Consider the following 20936-nt stretch of genomic DNA (forward strand, 5'->3'; position numbering starts at 1 on the left):
GCACTGGTTTCTGCCAGTATTGACATCTCTTCAGATAATTTCCGAGATGTTTTGAAAGCCGACCTTCCAATCTGTTTTTTACATAGGATTTCTACTGGTAATCACTGTCTTTGTCATCTTATATACAAGAAATCACTTCTTAGCTATTTAGACAGTATAATTATTTTATAATGTCTAGGCAAAGTGTCCAAAGCTTGATTGTGTTTTATTTTCTCACACCTGGGCTAACTTTCAGTAAACATTGCAGCTAGAGAATGCTAATCAGCCTGGCGCTGATGGGCTGCTACTATTTAGAGTCACTCAAGTGTTTCTTCAAGTGACAATGATGTTCAAATATGCTTTGGGTCAACTTATATAAGGTTCATTACTATTCTAACGTTTTACAGTTTAGCTTCTCCATTAGGAATAGATGTATTTTGTCTATTTCTACAGTATGCCACCAAACATCTATACAAAGGAATTTTGGATATCCAGTAAACAGAAGTTTTGTCAAATGATACCAAACAGCTGGGCATTTCCACTTATATAAGCACTTCCCATCTTGTAGACAAAGGTCTCTTCTTTAAAAAAAAATTATTGAAGTATAGTTGGTTTACAATGTTGTGTTAGTTTCTGGTGTACAGCAAAGTGATCCAGTTATATATTCTTTTTCAGATTCTTTTCCATTAGAGTTTATTACAAGATTTTGAACAAAGGTCTCTTTTTATGTTTGGTGTCATGTGTTTCTCTTTTAAATTAGAGCAAATATTAATAGCAGCTATTTTTATTAGCCTATACGAGAGTAATGAGGGTTGAAAGCAATTTCTTTATGTCTTCTATTTCGATTTGATTCTAGCTGTTACTCAGTGCTTTGCAAAATCCAAGATCCCCTTTGTACCAGTGAATATGGTGGTTACTCACTGAAGAGTAAAGTTTTGCATATTTAAGTAGGTTTTTTTTTTCCATAGCCACATTAAAGGCACTGGTTGCTTAAGAAAATCAAGAAGAAAATGATGTGTGCTGATCAAGCTTTGGAACTGGCAGTGGCCAGAACATTAAAGCAAGCAGTGTTAGCAACAGTAAAATAAACTCATACTGAAGGTCTCTTTTACACAGCAGGAAGCACAGCTTTGAGAAATTTGACCCAGGAGGAGACATTATCTTAATATATGAAGAGTTTCAAACAAGTTAATGGAAGCCATGGGCCTTTCTACAATACGTCTCTTATTGCCTCTGTCAGAGACAGTCAAAGATCGACTGGTTCATGTGACTGACCCAGGAAGTAGTATGTAAAGTAATAGGGGTAAAATTTTAGAGTATTTGTGAAAGATACACCTAAAGAAGAAGGCATATACTTTCTTCTATTCAATAGGTATTTATTGGGTACCTAATACATACTGTGCTGAGCACTGTGAGAAGTGAAGCACAGAGAGATGAATACTGAGTGGTTGAGTGCAGGAAAGGTATAAAAAGGCATGGTGTGGGATTAGACTGACAAGAATAAAATGTCTGGCTATAAAGTGTAGAGATGCTCCAGTGTTGAACATTGCATACCCAGATTGTTCATCAGTCTTTTCTCAGTTTAGCACTTTCTATTTTTCTAACATTTTCCCATTTCTTCCTTATTTAGCTTGAGAGTCACTTCATTAACCCACTGGGCCATGGTTTAGCCAGGATACATTCACCATGGCTTTATAATCTCAAATAACAGGCTCATGCAAATCCTTGGCAGGAGTTAGTAGATGTATTATGATCCTCAAAAGCCATTTAGTAAGCGTGAAACAGTTGATGTTACCATAGATTTTCATGCATTGGTCATAAAGGATATAGGAACCAAGCAACACAGGCTCTGCTGTGAAGATTAGGCTGAATGTCAAGGTTGAGATATTGTTTCTTTTACAGATGAGAAGGTGGTTTTGTAATGGAGTAGACAGAAGAGTCATTGGTATAGAGTGGTATAGATACCTAACACTCCCTATAAAAGATGTTCTAAATAATTTAGCTTCACAGCCTATGGCCTGTCAACTGAGAGAGTAAGGAGATAAGACAAGGAGAAGAAAAACAGAAAATTAGGCAGCAGAATACAGATACACATATATCTGATTCTTTTCAATAGAGTTATTTTCAATATATTTTATAAAGTGTTCTATGATAAATTTTACCATGAAATATATAAAGTTTCTTCCTTACAGGAAATATTGAGGGAACCATAGCATAAATATGTTTCCTTTCCACTGCCCATGGGTAATTCAAACAAATTTGAAGAGAAGTTATATCTACAGTGAATAAAGTAAACACTAATGTTATATTCTGTCAAATCTAAATTTAAATTTGGGCTAAGTGACAGAGAAATTAGCTCTGTGATTTTGGATCTTTACTTTAAATCTGTATTTCCTAGCCTGGAGATGTGGCAAGTTAGGAATGAGGTCAGCAGTATGCATAACCAGGGTTATCTGCGGACTGCAAGGGATTGTTCCGTAACATTCTCTCTGATCAATTCTCAAATGGTGCAGGAGCTGCTTACTGATCCTCTGCATGCTTTGAAGACCATGGATTCCATCAAGGGCTTGTAAAATTTCTGAAACCTCACAGGTAGAATCTGGGCCAAAGGCAACCAAAGGGCCAGAGAAATGATTGGTGTTGCATTGATTTCTCTATAGGATAGTAACATTTTATGGACTTCTATCTTAGCATTGTTAGAAGAGCAATAACTAAGATGCTATTAAGAATTAACTTAAATAGACCAAAAAGTTGATATAGTTATCAGTCTCCACAGTATTTTGAGGGACAATATCTGTACTTACATGGGATTAATATATTTTTTCCATACTGTTCCATGATTACTTCACATAGACATTTCTCACTGTTGCTATGAAACATTATTGAATTCATTATATGTATCTTTCCTTATTGACAGCTACCCATCCAATCCATCTATTTTCCTAGGTTCTTGGTGCTAATAAATTTTATTTCACTGAATTATCACATACAAGATAAATATTAATATATGCTCCGCCTTATACATGAGGAAACTGAGGTTTCGGAATAAAGGTTTGCACAAGGTCACAGAGTGGGGAAAGGCTGAGATTTTGTAGATTTATTTGACTCTAATACTCATCTGTACCTCTGATCTCCATACAGTCCTACAATCATTTCTCTTATTTGCCCCATCTGTTCATTCTCCACACAAATAATAGGTTGTTTTAACACACTAATTTGACCAAATCATTTTCATTCTTAAAAAGTCCTTGAGGGAGTTCCCTGGAGGTCCAGTGGTTAGGACTTGACACTTTCACTGCTGAGGGCACAGGTTCGATCCTTGGTTGGGGAACTAAGATCCTGCAAGCCTGCACAGTGTGACCCCCCAAAAAAGTCCTTAAATGGTTTCCTTTTGCCAACAGATGAATTTTAAAGCCAAGTTCTTACCTTTCCTCTTCTGATTAAACCTTTGAAGATTGAGATGAGAGACTGGTATGTCACACCTCACACAGATATTGCTACAGCTGTACAAACTTCTTGCCACTTTCTGGTATGCCATGTTCTTTCTCAACATGCTGCTTCTTTGCTATTCCCTTTTCCTGCACCTTCACCATTCTCATTTCTAGGGACATCCCCAAACACCTCAGTCTCCATTCAACAGATGTCACATGTTCTTTCACACATGCAAGTCTTTGAACTCGGTATATTCTTTGCCAGCAGTGCCCCTTCTCATTCTCTGGGTGACAAATTTCTACTATTCCTTCAAGAATCAACTTATATGCTACCTCATCATGAAAGTCTTTCTAGATATTTCCTTCAAATATTGCCACTCTGTAGTACACCATAACACATAGACTACAATGTAAATTGTGTCTCCGGAACTAATACAGAGAGACGTAGCCTTGCTGACCTTCTCTACTGACATAAGAATACACCATCCTCTGGGTTCCCATAGCAATTTGGACATACTTAACTTTGTTTATTTTTTGTCCTACTATGTGATTACTTGTTTAAAAATTGGTCTGCTTTCCTCTGTACATTGAGCTTTTTTTTTTTTTTTTTTTTTTTTTGCAGTACGCGGGCCTCTCACTGTTGTGGGCCTCTCCCGTTGCGGAGCACAGGCTCCGGACGCGCAGGCTCAGCGGCCATGGCTCACGGGCCCAGCCGCTCCGTGGCATGTGGGATCCTCCCGGACCGGGGCACGGACCCGTGTCCCCTGCATCGGCAGGCGGACTCTCAACCACTGCACCACCAGGGAAGCCCACGTTGAGCTTTTTCAGGTAGGCACTGAGACGTAACACATTTTTTTTTTAATTTTATTGAACTGTAGTTGATTTACAATGTTGTGTTAATTTCCACTGTACAGCAAAGTGATTAAGTTATACACATATATATTCCTTTTCATATTCTTTTCCATTATGGTTTATCACAGGATATTGAATATAGTTCCCTATGCTTTACAGTAGGACCTTGTTGTTTATCCATTCTCTACATACTAGTTTGCATCTGCTAATCCCAAACTCCCAATCCATCCCTCCCCCACCCTCTTTCCCCTTGGCAACCACAAGTCTCTTCTCTATGTCTGTGACTCTGTTTCTGTTTCATAGCTATGTTCATTTGTGTCGTATTTTAGATTCCACATATGAGTGATATCATACAGTATTTGTCTATCTCTTTCTGACTTACTTTGCTTAGTATGATAATCTCTAGGTCAATCCATGTTGCTGCAAATGACATTATTTCATTCTTTTTTATGGCTGAGTAATATTCCACATATATATGTGGAACACTCTGTATTTGTTATACTGCTTAGCACAAGGCTTGGCATATTGTTATGGCATGAATAAACGTACAGAATGAATCTTTAACTTCAAATTCAGACAGTGAAGGAGGCTCAGCCTCAAGTGGACTTCGATTCATAAAAAGAAGTTTCAGAAAAGTAAAATGCATTTTATAAGCTTTCTGAAAATAAAATTACAGAATGTATTCACAAATTATCTGATATATATACACTATACAAACACTTGAAGGGGTAAGCCAAAATTAAGATGAATGGATGAACTAATGAATGCACAAACATATAAAACAAGTCTCCCTTAAGTATCCTGTAACATTGAGAAACTAGTATCACCTCTTTTCACGTATCCATTCAGCCATTCAGAAACATTCGGGTTTTTTTTCACGTTATCTGAAGCCTAAGGTTAACAAATCATTTGATAAAATGACAGATCCAGACTCTTCCCACAGCCTTCATTAGCCACTTGTCCCACTTAATGGCTAAGAATGAACTTCTAGTGAATGGGAAGTTTTCACTTGACCAATAGGAGCGCAAGCAAAAGGCAAAAGCCAACAGACAATTTAGCAATCCCTTGAGTCCTTTATGATGAGTCTGGTTCTGGAACTGCCAACCTATGAAAAAACAATAATAATTGGGGCCACTTACCGGCTTTTGAGTGCTGTTGTCAGATTTAATGAGAATCTTGTATAGTCTTCAAGATCCTTTCAAGTAACACTTCTGCAAAATGCTCAAAGGAATGTGGCTCTCTAGTCTTTGAGAGAAAGATTACACGTTTCCATTTAAGAGTTAATATGAAACTATATAATTGGAAAGGAAAACTCCATAGATTATAATCAAATCCCAGGTGAATTCATTGTAATTATATTTAATTCATCAAATGACAAGAAATTTAATAAAGACTAGGACCTGGCACCTCTCCTGAATAGAGAAAGATTCTGATCAGTCTAGGTTTTGCATTTTTCTTTCCTCACTTTAAATTTCAAATAGGAAAACTGAAAATTAATAGATTTGACCTGAGATCCACTGTGAAGACAGAGGTTCTGAAATTTTGTGTGTCTTACTTTAAGGAATCCATGGTTCATTTAAAGTGATATACTGGAAGTCTATTCAGAGTCACCTTCCAGTGTCCTATTGTTGATTATTGTTGGGGAAATGAAGTCTGGGTATCTCACAAAGAGTTTTTATTATAGTCAAAGAAAAAGATAACCTAAAATGTGTTTTCACAATCAGGAAAATTAGGAAAAAATACCGATTCCACATTGATGAATTCTATTTAATTAAACCTTGTGGTACCTACATCTACATCTTGGCTTAGGTACTTTCCCTTTCAGGAAATATCCTCATGCTGCCTCTTGTCTGGTCAAATCACATTCAAAAAGATCCAGCTCAGCTACCTTATCATCTTCCTTTATTAAGCTTTTCATAGCCATGATAAGAACATAGACTTTCAGAGTTGGAATGAACTATATATACCATCCATGATAGCCATAGCTTTCATTTAATAAATGAAGTGATTACAAGAAAAGAAAATGGATTTTTGTAGGTCATACAACTAATCAGTAACAAAACTAGAAATGGAAAACTCCTTCTGCCTACTTGACTGGTGCTCTATTCAATATACCACCCATTCCTCCCAATGACTTTTCTCTCATTTGAAATCCTGGAGCCACTTTCTGCAACTCATTTGACAAGGCAGTCATGAACTGCCTTGTCACCTCTCTTATAGTTGTATTTTTCAGTCATTGTTTCATCTTCACATCGATAATTCCCTTTTCTTTGTTGATGATAACTCTTTTATTGCAAACTACTTAAGAACCAGGACTCTATCCTTCCTTGTTTGTGCCCTTTCTTCAGGATGTATCAACAAGCAGGTGCATATTACATGGAAATTCAGTGTCAGCCTAATTTTGATTTAATATTTTCAAAGAGGTAGCCACTAACTTTTTAGGATGGTGGCTGTGTGGAAGTACTTACATTTAAGGTTGCACAAAATATTTTCTTGCAGAAAGAGAAACACTTTAAAATATTATCTGAACTTATTTAGATAGGGAAAATTTATCTTTTAAAGTAAATAGGTATACTTTTTGCTTTATGAGTTTCCACTCTATGAACAGATATACAAATAAGTAGGTTCCATTAATTGATATTTACAGCTCATCTTCCTCCTTTTCCTAATAGTACTGCAATTCTATATAAGATGTACATTTTATTAATTGCTTCAGACTTAGAGGTTGCTGTTGAGCTGAACTTTCAAATATAATGAAACCCTGTCCTTTGAAGAAGTATGCTAAAATAGCCATTTTACATGGTTTAGGCCTCATATGCATTCTCTATTGAATGGTTCTTGCTTTCCTGAAAGTAAAATCTAGGTTCTTGCAATTAGTTACTGCATCTTTTATTTAGTCTAAATTAGTGAAAAGAAATGCTTCATTTAGAAAAACCAGTATGTTTCTACAAAACACCTGCTTGTTTGTATTTTAAATTATGTAACTATTTAATTTTTCATGGTAGCTTCGTATTTCCTCAAGCATGCTTCCTCTATTTTATATGTTTGATAAAATCAGTTCAGGGATAAAGGTGAGGTTGTACATTGGCGATTCTCAGAGCTAAAATTCAACTTATTAAATAGCAATGCAGTATCCGCGACCTGATTAAAAAAGAACAAAATCAATGAATAACGGTAAATTAAACACAGTGCATACCTCTTCAGCTAGTTTAACCAACTTTCTGAGGTTCAGACCTAGAGTTATTGCCAAGTAACATTCGACTAGAAGAGAAATTATATTAATGAATAAAATGGTTTCTTATTCTGTCAAAGGGGAGTAGATGTTGATAGAAAGTAAATAAAAAAGAGAGAATGTATGTGTCCTTGTATCTGTTCATTAAAGTTCTGTCATTCACAAAGAATTTGAGGTAACATGTTCCATAGCCACATTTGACTGCATGTAGCAGGAACTCACTGTGATGGACGTACCCTAAATTGACCCCTAATGAATCGCACCCTTAAATAATACCCTCCCCTTGAGTGCAGCAGGACCTGTAACTTGCTATTAACCAATATAGTATGGCAAAGATGATGGGATACCTCCCATTATATCAGCCTACATCTTAGTAGCCAGGAGCAAGAAATTCTCTTCTTGATCTTGAAGAATCAAATATCCATGTTGTGAATTGCCCATGGAGTAGACCATGTGGCAGAGAAACGTGAGGGCTCTAGGAACTCAGAATGTCCCCTGACCCACAACTAGCAAAAAATAGGAATGTCAGCTCTACAGCTACAAGGAACTGAGTTGTTTCAGCAACATCAATGGGAAGAGAGCTCCTAGCTACAGAATGGAATGCAGCCTGGCCAACTCCTTGACTGTTACTTTTGAGATGCTGAGGAAAAGTTGTATTTAAGTTAGATTCAGACTCCTGACCTACAGAACTGTAAAATTATGTGTGTGTTTTGAGACTGCTATGTTTGTGGCAATATGTTGTTCAGTAATAGAAAACTACTGATTTCATTTAACTTACTGCAACAATATGGTGGTTCTTTGTGGACCAGGGCAGGAATTCAAAAGTTGGCAAGGACTGAAATTTATGTGGGAACTCGTAACGCTTACTCATGGGTCCTCTGCTTCTCTCTGGGTTTATCCTCTGTTCTGTGATCTACTGAATAGCTTCCATGACAACTTGAGCTTGCAATAGGTCAATTCTGGTCAAATCTCAGATTTACTCACATGCTTTAAGCTGTGGCTTTCACCAGTAACTGTCTCAATTAACTTTTCCTTTTGTTCTTTTAAATTTCAATTGTAAGTTTCGATTCCCAAGCAAGACATTCCCCTGAGCTATCTCATCTTTTCATATCAGGTTGTACCTTAATTCATCACCTAGTCTATGGATTGGCAGCTGTTGTGTCAAGGGTCTCTCTGTGGTCTAATTAGCCAGAAGGTAATGAGTAAGTGGGTAAAAATCATATCCATCAATGGTTTTGCCTTGAGGACCTATGTACTGGGTAGTTTCTTTTAGAAGGAGTTGAGAGTAGACCAGTGGTAAACTTGAAAGCTCTAGTAGATATGATTGAAAGGGTCATAAAATATTTAGGGATAATGGATTATATATCAAGTTACAGACTGAACTCACTTCTCTATGCTAAATTTCATATAATGAAATGTAAGAAGACATAATACAAAGAAACAACTAATGACTCCATACAACAATGCTGGAAGACAAGAGAGCCATTAGGAGATCACATATTTGGAAAGATTCAAAGAGAAAGAGAAAGAGAGAGAGAGAGAGAGAGAGAGAGAGAGCACGCATGTAAACAAGAATAGATATATTAGAATCTGTAGTATAGATTCTATGTATGGACAGCTAAGTGAATGCTTCCCCTTCATACTTGTGCTCTGCAGTGGACGAGAGCTCTATTTTCCTTCTCCTTTGAATTGTCTGCTCATGATTTCTGCTCATTTTTTCTATTGGACTAATTCTATTTTCTTATTGAGTTACAACAGTTCTTTATATATTAGATCAGTAAGATTTTGTCATATATGTTTTAAACATTTTCCAAGTTTATTATTTGCCTTTAATTAGTTCTATACAATGTTTTCAACTAATAGCATTAATAACAGCTACTACTTCTAAGAATAAGTAGATAAAATATACACGTTGATATTTGGGGTTTATGTAGCTCAACTTAGAGATCTTTTTCTTTGTGGTTTCTGTTTTCGCTTGTATGCTTGGAAATGTTTTTTCCAACTTGAGATCATATAAACAGTAACTTATTTTTTCTATTTAGTTCTTTTGATTTATGGTTTAATTATCTATATATTTTTAATGAATCTAGAATTTATTTTGGTATGTGGTACATTTATCATGTTTATATACTACTACATAAACATACATATATATATTATATATAATGATTCTTAAAAATCAATCAATCCATAACACCTTAAAAAACCCCATCCTTGTGATTTTAAGTCATTTTTATTATATACATAATTCTTATAAGAATGAAGATTTGGGGAGTATTTCTTATTGTCTTCTTTCATTTGTCTATTATTTTGTATTTTTGCAAAGTATTCTGGGTTTTTTTAAGATCACCTGCAACTTTTTTCAGGTTTATTGAGGTATAATTGACAAAATTGTAATATATTTTAAGTGTACAACATGATTTGATATATGTATATATTGTAAAAGAATTCTGACCATTGAGTTAATTAATGAGTTAACACATTAATTACTTCACGTACCCTTTTATTGGTTAAAAAAAAAAGTTGACATCTACTCTCTTTGCAAATTTCAATTATACAATACAGTATTATAGACTATAGTCACCATGTCATATATTAGATCCTCAGACCTCATTCAACTTATAACTAAAAATTTGTACCCTTTTGCCAGCCTCCACCACTCCAGCCCCTGGCAACTGCAACCATCATTCTATTTTCCTTTTCTATGAGTTTGACATTTTTTCCCTTTTTTTCCAGACTCCACATGTAAGTGATACTGTGCATTTTCTGTCTTTCTCTTTCTGGCTTGTTTCACTGAGCATAATGCCCTGCAGCTTCATTCCATGTTGTTGCAAATGGCAGTACTTACTTCTTTTTTAAGGCTGAATAATAGTCATTCATAGATCGATCTATCGATCAACAGATAGTTATATAGATATGTATCACATTTTCTGTATTTATCTGTCAGTAGAAACAAATTTTTACAAACCTTGGCTATTGTGAATAATGCTGCAATGAACATGGATATACAGCTATCTCTTTAAGATAGTGATTTCATTTCTTTTGAATATATACCCAGAAGTGGGATTGCTGGATCATGTGGTAGTTCTACTTTTAATTTCTTAAGGACACTCCAATCTGTTTTCCATAGTGGCTGCATCAATTTGCATTCCCACTAACAGCTACAAGAGTTCCCTTTTCTCCATATTCTTAACCAGCATTTCTCATCGCTTGTCTTTTGGACAACAGATTTCATAACAACTATGAGGTGACATCTCACTGTGGTTTAATTTGCACTTCCCTGATGATTAGTGATATTGAGCCTTTTTCATGTACCTGTTGGCCATTTTTATGTCTCCTTTGGAAGAATATCTATTTGGATCATTTGCCCATTTTTAATTGGTTTATTATTATTCCTTATATATTTTGGATATTAACCACTTATCAGATATATGGTCTGCATATGTTTTCTATCATTTAGTAGGCTACATTGTGCCTGCCTGGGATGGGAGGGTGCTATGATCAGAGTGTAGCTGCACCTCTCTCCCTTCTAATATGGTTCTTCTCCGTCTCTGTGGTCCAGGGCTGGGGGATACTTTGACCTCACCCCTGGGTTCTGCGATTTTCACAAAGGCGTCTTGTCTATGGATAGTTGCTAGTTGATCTTGTGAGGGGGGCCAAAGTTGAGAACAATCTATGTCACCACCTTGATGACCTATACTTATTTATTTATGATTTCCTGTGATCTGTCATATTCTGATAGTGATATGCACAATCTCCACTGCACTTCACTTGGTATTTTTTCTTTCTTTCTTTCTTTTGTTCATTCATTCCTTTCTTTCTTCCTTCCTCTGTTTCTTTTTTTAATTCAGTTGAGAAGAACTTCTGGCTTTTGTATACTTTCATGTTATGATAGCACATAGAGCCCCATAATTGTTCATTTTTCATTAGAGATAATATACTTTATTGATATAAATTAATGTTTTAATTCCAGTTAGCACTGTGCCTAATTTTTTTTCCTTGTGTTGATTGCCTGAAATATTGCTGCCCATTGTTGTGTGTGTGTGTGTGTGTGTGTGTGTGTGTGTGTGTGTGTGGCCTTTCTACATCTTATTGTCACTGTTTCTCTTGTAAGTAGCTCATTAATGGATAAAACAACTGAGAGCCTGAGAATATTTTTCTTTTAATAAGAAATTTAATTAATTTTCATTTATTATCACTAATACTATGTTTGATTTTACTTCTTCCATCTTCTTATAAAGCTCTCTGTTTTTTATCATTTCTTGTTGTTTTATTCCCACTTAGTCTTTTATAGACTATTTCTATTTATTATTATTTTCTGCAGTGATTTAAAGGACAGACATTCTGCTTTTAATTCCAGAAGTAGTTATCAAAAAGCTTTTCAAAGCATTCTCAAATTTATATTGAACTTGCAAGAAAGCAAAAAAATAAAACAATGTTTTTATTGCCCATTTTAGAAAAGCAGTTAATCATTTTTATTAACCCCCTTTCTCCATTTCCCCAGTCTTTTATTTATTCTGTGATTATCACTTTTTTTTTTACAGAGAGCATCTCTTTCAAAGATTAAAATATCAGATTTATAACCATATTTAGAAAAAAATATTTATACTCAGTCCCATATATTTAATTGGATCCTATGCTTAATACACAGATCCTTCTAGAGACAATTTTCTCCGTTTATAGTTCTTGAATGATTCTTTTTTCATTCTTCCGGCAAGGTATTCAAGTTATTTTTTTCAGGAAGTGTAATTTCTGAAAGTTTGAATGTCCGATTATGCCACTCTTCTGCTCCTATCCCTCCAGGCATTTCCCATCTCACTCAGAGTAAAAGCCATGAGGCTCTCTGACCTACAAGGCCCTCTATGATCTGACCCCCTCTACCTCTGATCTCATCACCTGCCCTCCTATCCTTTTCTCACAGTGTTTCAGTCATACTATCTCCCTTGCTGTTCCTTAAACACACTAGGCATGGTCCTGTCTCATGGTTTTTTTCTCTCACTGTTCCCTATGACTGGGATGATCTTCCCCAGAGATCTCATTGCTTTCTCCCTCACTTAATTCTGATCTCTACTCACATGAGAGCATATCAGAGAAGTCTTCATTTCCATTCTGTATAAAATAACAATTCCCCATCCTTCACTCTGGTATACACTTATGTTCTTGCACTGCTTTACTTTCCCTTACAGCACTTATACTACGTGACATCATTTGTTTGTTGTCTATCTCCCTCCACTGCAAGTAGAGTCCATAAGAGCAGGGACATTATCTGCCAATTTCACTGAGGTATTGTTAGTGTCTAGGACAGTACCTGACATATGATAGGGTCACAGTAAATATGTGTTGAATAAAATGTTAAGTGAATTGCTTTCCATGGCCTCCACACAGGAGGGGCGACTTGACTTAGATGGAGAATTTGGGGCAATCTCTTGAGCAATCCTTGGCAGGATGCTTTGATGCTAAACCCATTCAAGTTTTATCAAGATGAAACAGAGAGTTTGGAAGGAGGCTACTATTTCAACTTATGTAATTTCTTTGATAAAAAATCAAACATTCACTCAGTAAACAACTAATGAGCTTACGCTAGGGGCTGGGTGGTATTTTATCATTGAAGACACAGAAATTAATCTGATACTATCTCTGTCCTCAAGGAATTCACATTTTAGCAGGAAAGATAAACGCTTTACATCAATAATATTAATAAAATAATAAGTGTAAAGTTCAGAGGAGAGAAAATGTGCAAGTAAAATTCAAATTTCAGTATGAGAGTTTAGAGGAAGATGAATTCCCTTCTAACTATGTGATGAGGGAGCTCCAGTGTGGAGTGTGGCATAAAAAAAACAGAAACTTGTTTTTAATCCTAGTGGAGAGGCCTCATGAAAGCCACTGAATGCTCTGGTGTATTACTTAACTCATTTATAAAATTGTCATAGAAATACTTAAGCATCCAATCCCCCCAACATATTTCTCTAAATGCAGTGCACTGTTCTTCATTCACCTTCACATATGTTGTAGTTCTGATTAAGGAATTGCGTGAGCTACTTAATTTTTTTCAATTATACTTGACTTAATTTCATGATGGTGGTGATGTGCTATAATCCAATTATCTTAAATTTTACCACTAGTCATTATTAATTAAGCAAGCACATACTTCTTTTCCACAAACCAAATATGAATCCTATTGTTTAAATGGCTATATTTTAGCCCCTCTCTTGGAATCTCCAAAGGACTGCCTCATAAGCATGCACAAACCAGTCTGTTACCTGTCACCAACGTGTGGCTGTGCAATATACCTGGTTATTTGTCCCTTGCTCTGACACCCATTTGTCCACACCTGCTGCATATGGGTCCACTTGGAGAAATCTTACACAGGCCTTGACCAGTTGTGAGAAAAATCAATGATTATACTAAGGATGCTGAATGTAGGTGTTTACAGTCCTCAGGGTGGCAGAACATGTCTCGATTCTGTGGGGAAACGTTGTTGTAATTTGTTACTGGAACCTGACGCTGCTCTGCTTGTGCCTAGCTTCTCAGTTTCCTTTCAAATTTGTATCTACTCTTTTTCTCAACCCTTGCCCACATCACGAGCAGTTTTCTCATGAAAATATGTACCATAAATATCTGGTCCTCCTAACACGAGGAGCTCAAAGCAGCCCATAGATCTGGACCATAACTGGATGCCTTACTAACCTGTATTTCTTCCTTATTTTTCTTCTGACATTCTTCCCCATTCAACCCTTCCTCCTCTACCCATAACAGTCAAATGGTCCCAATTTGTTGAGATACTAAGTAATGGAGTGTAGAAGTATAGTGTCTAGTTAACAAGGCCCCAGCTCAGTGAGAAAAAAATTAAAATGTCCTTTGTCTGGAAAATCACAAGATATAATGATATTTACAAAAGTGTCAAGATGTATCCTTCATGGCTATCAAGGCGCATTTTTGGTTGTTGTTGTTGTCCTCAACAGTCTCATCATCAGCGTCAATTCAACATTAATTCACATCTCTGAGACTAATTGGTACTACTCTATAATCATTGATAATCTCATTTGTCAAATTGAAACAAATTTGCTTGAGTTATTAAGCAAGGGGTATTTAAAGTAACACGAGCTACTGAACAGGAAGAAAAAAATCACAGTGGACTAACACAGCAGGAATTTCTTACCCATGTCAAGGGCAAAACAAGTGTTCCTGATGGGCAGGGAGTTCTCCTTACAAGCAGTCATTCAGAGCTCCTGACGTCTTCAGTCTTCAATCCTTCAATCTAGAGTATATTCTGATTACAGTGCAAAGTATCAGGATTCTGAAGTTCTTCTCAGGTCATGAGGACATGTCTAAAGACACTGTGTCCCATTTAATCAATGTCCTTTCCTTCCTTTATTTCCTGTAAGAAATATTTATTGAGGGTCTGCAGTGTGCCAGGTACTGGGCTAGGTGCTGAGGATAAAAGCTTTAAACAGACAATAAGTCACTGTCTTCATTGAGTTTTATAGTTGGAAAATGACTGACATTAAAAGAAATAATTTCCAAATTACTTAAAAGACATCATTATTTAATTACTGGTGATGATTGATATGAAAAATAAATACATGTGAATGTGTAAGAAAAGACATACGGCCTTCTTTGGAGAAGTGATATTTGCATTGGAATGGCAGGCAGTGTCCCAGACAGGAAAAATGCAGATGTGCAGCATGTGGGTGTCTGGAAGGTAGTTAACAAAAGGTAGAATCAGCTACAAAATGACATTAAAAATAAAGGTAGGGAGGTAATAGAGATTTTGTTCTTTACCCTGAATTCAATTAAAATCACTAAAGAGTTTTCAACAAGATGGTGATTTAGTGAGATTTACAGAGATCATTCTGACTGCTGTTTGGAAGAAGAAACTGATGTGTGTAGGGGGAGAATGAAGTTTGGGAGCACAGTTAGGAGACAGATGCAATCATTCTGGTGAGACAGGTTGGTTGGCTAGACTTGGGCAGTATGACTCAAGGTACATTTAGAATGTGGTTTAGAGCTTTTGGTGGTCGTTTGACAATAAGGATATGTCAGAGAAGAAGGATTCAAGGTTGAGTGACAGGTTTATGGCTTCCACAACTAGATAGATAGGAGGGACAGCAAATTAAATTCAGTTTGGGCCATACTGAGCTTGGGAGAGATCAGGTTGGAGTTACTGAGCCCACAGTTCAACATACGTGTCAGTAGCTCAGAAAAAAAAGTGCCAAGTTAGAGAAAGATTGGGGAGTCATCAACATATATATGTGCTATTTAATGCTTCAACACTGAATGAGGTCACCTAGAAAAAGGGTGATCATAGCATTTATGGTCCAAACCCAGACTCTTTTGAGAGTTAAAGGGGACACAATTAAGAATTATGCCAGGATGGCAAGCATAAACCAGAATTGTCCTGTGTCAACCATGATTGTCCTTGGCAAATATTTAAAGGTCAAACAGAGAAAGTAACAGAAAGAGCAGTCAGTAAGAAGGGAGGAAAGCCAAGGAAGTATAGTGTCTCAGAAGCCAAATGCTGCTGCAAGGTCAACTGATTCCCCACGATTAAGTCAAGTTCTTCGTTGTATGCTTCCACAGTGCCCTGTTCATTTTATTCATTGCACTTATTATCACTGCAATTGTATGATTTAATTGATATCTGTCTTTCTATTCTGGAAGGGAGTCCCTGGCATATGGTTTTCAATCAACAAATATTTATTGAACAAATGAAAGAAGAATGATGAAACAAAAATATCCACTGAATTTAGCCAAACAGAGATCATCAGTGCTCTTCTCATAAACAGTTTAGATGAAGCAGTGGGGAACTGAGTCAATTTGCATTGAGAAGAGAAGTGAATGGGAGGTGAGTTAGGGAAGACAGTAAAAATTGGTAACTCTTTCAGGAAGTTTGGCTGTGAGCCATTGGCTTAATGGATACCTGTTCTAAGTGGGTTGATTGTCCCTTTGGGTCCTGGAAAATGTCAGTTTTTTTTTTTTTGAGACACTTCACTAGATAAGGGCAGACATGCCTCATTTATGAGCTTTTATATGGCTATAAGGTGGCTCCATATATATTATATATTTTGCCTAGAGTTTGCATAGGTCCCTTAAGAATATAATATTTTAATTTAAGATATAATAAAGGATTTCTACTGTATCAAAAAACATGTTTAGGGAAAGTATTTTAAGGGCCATGTATTTTATGTCTATTCCACCTGATACCTCACATCCTATACTGAAAGCAAGTGAAATCGCCAGAAAGTTGCATGATTTGGCTAGTCCTTTGTCAGACAACAAGGGATTTTATTCCCTCTGTGCTCACTAATGGCAGTTTGGAGTAATAGCTGTGTGGATTTTAACTCCCTTTTTCTCTGATAACATCACTGTTGAGGATAATTTATTTCATATTAGTCAGTGTCTCCTATATCAAACACTTCATAATCTATTTCTCTTTGAATTTAGTGCTGGAAAAACTGTACCTCTAGAGGAATGTTAGTATTTCTTCTTTCCTCTAACAGGATCTTTTAGATCCAGCTGTGTCTCCTTTCTTCCATGTCTGTCAGGAAACACAACTGAACTTGTGGTCAGCACAATTTTAGCTTCCGTTTTTTTGTTTGTTTTTCTATTCCTGTTTTATTAGAGATTTTATTTTTGTGAAATTTGCCTAAATCCTCTGTAGAAACACATGAGTTGGACTTCTGTTTTTGTCTTTTTTTTAAAATTTATTTTATTGAAGTATTGTTGATTTACAATGTTGTGTCAGCTTCTGGTATAGAGCAAAGTGATTCAGTTATACCTATATATAATAGTTTGCATCAACTAATCTCAGACTCCCACTCCATCCTTCGCCCATGCCCTCTCACCCTTGGCAACCACAAGTCTGTTCTCTAGGTCTGTGATTCTGTTTCTGCTTCATAGATAGGTTCATTTGTGTCATATTTTAGATTCCACATTTAAGTGATATTATATGGTATTTGTCTTTCTCTGTCTGACTTACTTCACTTAGTATTATAATCTCTAGGTCCGTCCATGTTGCTGCAAATGGCATTATTTCATTCTTTTTTATGGCTGAGTAGTATTCCATTGTGTGTATATGTGTGTGTGTGTGTACATCATATTGTCTTTATTTTATTTTTTTAACATCTTTATTGGAGTATAATTGCTTTACAATGTTGTGTTAGTTGCTGCTGTATAACAAAGTGAATCAGCTATATGTATACCTATATCCCCATATCCCCTCCCTCTTGCGTCTCCCTCCCACCCTCCCTATCCCACCCTAGGTGGCCACAAAGCATCAAGCTGATCTCCCTGTGCTATGCCGCTGCTTCCCACTAGCTATCTATTTTATATTTGGTAGTGTATATATGTCAATGCTACTCTCTCACTTCGTCCCATCTTACCCTTCCCCCTCCCTGTGATTGAACCATTGAACCTGAATGAGATCCTTGCTGGGGAGAGTAATCTTGGTTGTAGGTTTTTCCCTTTCATCACTTTAAATATGTCCTGCCACTCTCTTCTGGCTTGCAGAGTTTCTGCTGATAGATCAGCTGTTAACGTTATGGGGATTCCCTTGTATGTTATTTGTTGCTTTTCCCTTGCTGCTTTTAATATTTTTCCTTGGTATTTAATTTTTGACATTTTGATTAACGTGTGTCTTGGCATGTTTCTCCTTGGATTTATCTTGTATGGGAATCTCTGTGCTTCCTGGACTTGATTGACTATTTCCTTTCCCATGTTAGGGAAGTTTTCAACTAAAATCTCTTCAAATATTTTCTCAGACACTTTCTTTTTCTCTTCTACTTCTGGGACCCCTATAATTTGAATGCTGGTGTGTTTAATGTTGTCCCAGAGGTCTCTGATACTGTCCTCAATTCTTTTCATTCTTTTTTCTTTATTCTGCTCTGTGGAAGTTATTTCCACTGTTTTATCTTCCAGGTCACTTATTCGTTCTTCTGCCTCAGTTATTCTGCTATTGATTCCTTCTAGAGAATTTTTAATTTCATGTATTGCATTGTTTATCATTGTTTCTTTGCTCTTTAGTTTTTCTCCGTCCTTGTTAAATGTTTCTTGTATTTTCTTCATTCTATTTCCAAGATTTTGGATCATCTTTACTATCATTACTGTGAATTCTCTTTCAGGGAGACGGCCTATTTCCTCTTCATTTGTTTGATCTGGTGGGTTTTTACTTTGCTCCTTCATCTGCTGCGTATTTCTCTGTTTTCTCATTTTGCTTATCTTACTGTGTTTGGGGTCTCCTTTTTGCAGGCTGCAGGTTCGTAGTTCCCATTGTTTTTGGTGTCAGTCCCCAGTGGGTGAGGTTGGTTCAGTGGCTTGTATAGGCTTCCTGGTGGAGGGGACTCGTCCCTGTGTTCTGGTGGGTGGGGGACTGTATCTTATCTTTCTGGTGGGCAGGGCTGCATCCGGTGGTGTGTTTTGGGCTGTCTGTGAACTTAGTATGACTTTAGGCAGCCTCTCTGCTAACGGGTGGGGTTGTGTTCCTGTCTTGGTAGTTGTTTGGCATGGGGCTTCCAGCACTGGAGCTTGAGGGCTGTTGAGTGGAGCTGGGTCTTAGTGTTGAGACGGAGATCTCTCGGAGAGCTCTCGCCAATTGATATTATGTGGGGCCGGGATGTCTCTGGTGGTCTAGTGTCCTGGACTCGGCTCTCCCACTTCAGAGGCTCAGGCCTGACACCTGGCCAGAGCACCAAGATCCTGCCAGCCACATGGCTCAGAAGAAAAGGAAGGAAAAAAAAAAGGGAAAAAAAATAAAATAATAAAAAAAATAAAAATAAAGAAGAGAGCAACCAAACCAATAAACAATTCCACCAATGATAATAAGCATTAAAACTAGACTAAGATAAACACAAAAATCAGAACCAAGTCAGTCACAGACAGCAAACCCCAAGTCTACAGTTGCTCCCAACGTCCACCACCTCAGTTTTGGGAACATTTGTTTTCTGTTCAGGTGTTCCACAGATGCAGGGTTCATCAAGTTGATTGTGGGGGTTTAGTCTGCTTTTCCTGAGGCTGCATGGAGAAATTTCCCTTTCTCTTCTTTGTTTGTGCAGCTCCTGGGGTTCAGCTTTGGTTTTGGCCCTGCCTCTGCGTGTAGGTCGCCCTCAGGCATCTGTTCCCCACACAGATGGGAAGGGATTAAAGCAGCGGCTGATTCGGCCTCCCTTGCTCACTCAGGCCAGGGAGAGGGAGGGCTACAGTAGTCATAATTGGAATGTGGGGTGAGCCTGCAGCGGCAGAGGCCAGCATGACATTGCAGCAATCTGAGGTGTGCCGTGTGTTCTCCCGGGGCAGTTGTCCCTGGATCTCAGGACCCTGGCAATGGCGGGCTGCACAGGCTCCCAGGACAGTGTGGGTAGTGACCTGTGTTTGCACACAGGATTGTTGGTGGCAGCAACAGCGGTGTTAGCGTTTCATGCCCATCTCTGGAATCTGAGCTGATAGTCACAGCTCGCCTCTGTCTCTGGAGCTCGCTTAAGCAGTGCTCTGCCTTCTTTGGGCACACAGGGAAGGAATTCCCTCTCCTCTCACACCCCGAAACAATGGTCTCTTGCCTCTTAGGCAGGTCCAGACCTTTTACTGGACTCCCTCCCGGCTAACTGTGGTGCACCAGCCCCCTTCAGGCTGTGTTCACACAGCCAACCCCAGTCCTCTCCCTGGGGTCTGACCTCTGAAGCCCGAGCCTCAGCTCCCAGCCCCCACCCACCCCGGCAGGTGAGCAGACAACCCTCTCAGGCTGGTGAGTGCTGTCGGCACTGATCCTCTGTGCGGGAATCTCTCCGCTTTGCCCTCCGCACCCCTGTTGCTGCGCTCTCCTCCATGGCTCCGAAGCTTCCCCCCTTGCAACCCCCCCATCTCCACCAGTGAAGGGGCTTCCTAGTGTGTGGAAACCTTTCCTCCTTCATAGCTCCCTCCCACTGGTGTGGGTCCCATCCCTATTCTTTTGTCTCTGTTTTTTCTTTTTTCTTTTGCCCTACCCAGGTACTTGGGGTGTTTCTTGCCTTTTGGGAAGTCTGAGGTCTTCTTCTGGCGTTCAGTGGGTGTTCTGTAGGAGTTGTTCCACATGTAGATGTATTTCTGATGTAATTGTAGGGAAGAATGTGATCTCCGCGTCTTACTCCTCCATCATCTTGAAGGTCTCTTCTGTCTTATTCAATTAGCTATCTCTCTCCCTCACCTCAAATAAAATTACAGGGTCATCATTGCCAGGAAAAACTGAATGATAGGCAAGAAAGCAATGTAACTGTTACAGATGATATTCATTATTAGGAATTTAAAAGTGAATTACACATATATACACACACACATAAATGTATATGTATATGCATGTGTGTGTATGATGGAAAGATAATTTCTCATTTTCCAGTTATTTTCCAAATAGATATTACTGTCCTTGAAGCTAACCACCTGCAATTTGCTGAAACAGTCACTTACCAAGTCATGTG

This window comes from Stenella coeruleoalba, assembly GCF_951394435.1.
Source record: "Stenella coeruleoalba genome assembly, chromosome: X".
Taxonomy (NCBI): domain Eukaryota; kingdom Metazoa; phylum Chordata; class Mammalia; order Artiodactyla; family Delphinidae; genus Stenella; species Stenella coeruleoalba.